Genomic DNA, 3,507 nt, shown 5'->3' with positions numbered 1-3,507 from the left:
AGTTCATTTTTGTTGCATGAAATGAATATCAACATAACAACTAAATTTTCCACTTAGGGAGTTGGACATAGTTTGTTAAACCCTCTAAGAGCAGAAATGATTAACCATGTTAGAAAATTAAAAACCCGGTGTCTTCACGTATCTTTTTCTTTTTCTTTTTCTTTTCTTTTCTTTCTTTTTTTTTTTTTTTTTTTTTTTTTTTTTTTTTTTTTTGAGATAAGCGTACACTAAACATCTATCATGCTCTACAATGCTTCCATGGATACCACTACCTGTGATGCCCTCCTTAGGGAGTGCTTTCTTTTAGGTAGAAGTTACAACATGCATAGCCTAAATATACCATTTGACTTGATTCCTAACACAACACAAGAACTAACTTAAAATTTTGAGTAATACTACATACAGTCATGAAGTGTACAAATACCCTGTAGTCACTTAGAAAAAAAGTCACTTTGATAGTTGATTAAGTTATCATATATTAATTTATAGTTAAAAAATAGATGTAATTTCGCTTTAATGTTTTTTTTTTTTTTCTTTTTGTAATTTATTAGAAAATGGATGAAAGGGCACAACTGAAATATGTATACAAAATGAAGTTCCGAGTTCACACAGATCGAAAAAATAACAGAGAAAAGGATGAGAATGAATGGTTACTCTCCTTCGCTTGTCCATTAAGCATTTCTGCACTGAACTGAGATTCATAGGCTGCTGAAATTACAGTGGCAGTATAATGGCTATGGGATGCATAGATATGGAGAAATTATGGCAGAATTACCTTTATTTAGCAAGGCTTTCTTGCTGGGAAGCTTAGAAATGATTTTGAATCACTTTTTCTGATTTGATCCAGAGTTTGCAGAAGGCTAGATGATACATTAGTGGTCAGCAGCCTGTTGCACGATGGCACTGCTGGAACTAATTGTGGACATCATTGCCCAGAATTTACTGTTTGCAGTTACGAATGAGGGGTTCAAAGCTTCTGAATGTTGCCATTGTTGTTATGAATATATGGTCTGTCTGTGTACGTGCCTTATGCATCCAGGCACCATGAGTGACATTATGTAACTCTAGTTGACATTACAAGCAGCTCATTAATGTATATAAGATGTTGCATGGTTACATTTATTGCCTTCTCTGATATCTTGTATACCAATGACGAGAAAGGGAGTTGAAAATGGAATTCAATGGAAAAAAACTGACAAAAATGTGGCAGGTTCATGGGGCGTGGTTTCCACCTTGGCTTGCTGTGCATTTAATCCATTGTCAGATAAATTTAGTGCAATTGTGTTTTGCACAAGTGGGATACTTCACATGAGAGCTGAAAACGTATCTTTTTGTAGTCCTTCATGGAGACATTGGAATGAGCGTGGCAAACCAATTATGGATATGGTAATTGAGAAGGTATTTTTTCCTCGATACTAAAGAGTTGGAGTGGTTTGCCGTATGTGATGGTTGTGTACTTTCCTCTCTTATTTACTTTGTCAAATCTAGTTACTTAGCTGCACATTACTTGACATGGACCATGTGACTTACTAGTGAGCTAAATGATGCAGGTATAAAGATATGATTATTTTTGTGGAATTATTTGTATGCATTCTTAACTGGTTGCAAGGGAGGAAAGTAAAAGACATGAATATATTTCTTCTACATGCACTTGTAAGTGTTTATAGTTGTTTGTTGGTGTTCTTGAGCATATAGTTGCTTCACTTGTTCAATATAAGAAGGGTTACTGCATTAAATGCAATAGTATGAACCCCCCAGATGGCGGTTAATAAAGTCTGTTGATCTATAGCAGAGGGGACTCGACCCTCAGAGGGTGCAAGGGATATTAAAAGGTATGAAACAAGAGCTAAAAGGGGGGAGGAGAGGGGCCATGATCAATTCTCTTAAAGTATTCATACATGTGAATATTCTCATGAGATACTAACTTTAGCATCGTAGGTGTCCTCGAGTTGGAATGTCTGCCAAGTTTTCTTGTCCCTAGGTACAAGAGGAGGAATTCCCAAGAGCAGTTGCAATTCTAGGGTGTGAAACACATCCTTAATAGTTGGCATTGTCTGTGGAATTCCTAGTGTTCAACATGCCTTCAGCATGCCCGTGACTAGTTCTGTGCAAAATGGCCTTGATCTGATCCTAACCGAAACACCCGATTGATTCCGTCCGAATAAAATCTGGTTGATCGAGTTGGACACCAAATTAGGCTTAACAGCTCTCAAAGTTGGTCGAAACTGATTGCCTGTTTTTCCTTCTCCTCAAACCATAGCCGCAGTTCTTCCTCTTCTTCTTCTTCGCTGCCACACCACCACCCACCACCTGGGTTTCTCCTCGTTTTTCCAAAGGAATCTGAGTGCCCTTTCCAAAGAAGCATAAGGTGAGGAATTTAGAAAATACACCAAACTTTCCAAAGCACTAGAAAATTCCGATACCACATCCAAAAATGCAAGGAATCTTAGTTCCTTAAAGATAAACCCTAGAGCTCCGTACCAGATCCAAAAACACCAAATAACCACAAGGACAAGGGAAGCATAACTCAATCGAGTTTTAGATAACAAAAAAGAAGTAAGTTGAAGCTTGCAAAGTGGTATTTAGAACTCGAGAGGATTGACAAGAAGAAGATACCAAAGTAGATAAAAACAGAGTTGGGATTATCCATAATTGGGATAAAAACAGGGTTGATAAAAATTAAAAACAAAGTCGATAAAAATGAGGATTCTCTAGAAACGAAGTGGTACAAGGGGGAATTAAAGAGTTGGGATTCCCCATTCCCCATTCTTTTCTATTTTACCTTAGGGAGGCTACAACAAAAGGAAAGGTGAGAACGTGAAGAAATCAAATCCTAGTATGTAGCACTTTTGTACTCCTCTGCAAGATAGCGATCTATGGAATGGGGATGAGCATAGTACTCAGAGAGAGAGAGAGAGAGAGAGAGAGAGGGGGGGGGGTCAAAGCTAAAGGAAAATGAATATTCAATATAGAACAAGCATGCGAGTAAAAATAACGAGTTCGACACAATCCAAAGTTTATGGATTGGGTCGGATCAAGTGGGTGCAGCCTTCCATGCGGGTCGGGCCAAACTATGATTAAAAGGGTTGTTGTGCAGGCCTACTTGTGATGACGTACTCCCAAGCAACCTATAAACTGGAAGCTGTTACAAATTAGGGGGAACAAGCGAATGAAAGTATGGAGAAAGGTGCACAGAAATGGAAGAGAGGCTGAGAGATCACCTTTGTAACGCCAACTCTTGTGGTGTAACTTGAATAAAATAGTTTTGAAAAATGAGATGGAAATTACTAAACTTTTTAAAACTTTTCATTTCCTCCCCAAGATATAAAGGATTCCATATTTAAAATTCAAATCTACTTTGTAAATTAAAAGAAAGTTTATAGAAGAATTCATTAAATTAAATCATAAAGTCCTTTCACAAAGTGTGACTTCATACATTACATAAAACATGCTTAGGCTTCTATCATCTTTTTCTTTGACCATTTTTGTTCTAATGCTTCATCCTCA

The 3,507-nt window shown here is 37.2% G+C and overlaps 1 long non-coding RNA gene across 1 annotated transcript; it reads right to left on the bottom strand.

Moving 5' to 3' along the window:
• Positions 1-1,707: 1,707 nt before the first annotated feature.
• On the bottom strand, positions 1,708-3,078 carry LOC122295916. The gene is made up of 2 exons (XR_006238322.1): positions 2,783-3,078; positions 1,708-2,349 (listed from the first exon to the last, which is right to left on the bottom strand). It is a non-coding gene; the product is annotated as an uncharacterized LOC122295916 (long non-coding RNA).
• Positions 3,079-3,507: the final 429 nt, after the last annotated feature.

The sequence above is a fragment of the Carya illinoinensis genome, chromosome 15 (genome assembly GCF_018687715.1).
Source record: "Carya illinoinensis cultivar Pawnee chromosome 15, C.illinoinensisPawnee_v1, whole genome shotgun sequence".
NCBI classification, from domain to species: domain Eukaryota; kingdom Viridiplantae; phylum Streptophyta; class Magnoliopsida; order Fagales; family Juglandaceae; genus Carya; species Carya illinoinensis.
This window is presented reverse-complemented; position numbering and strand designations above follow the sequence as displayed.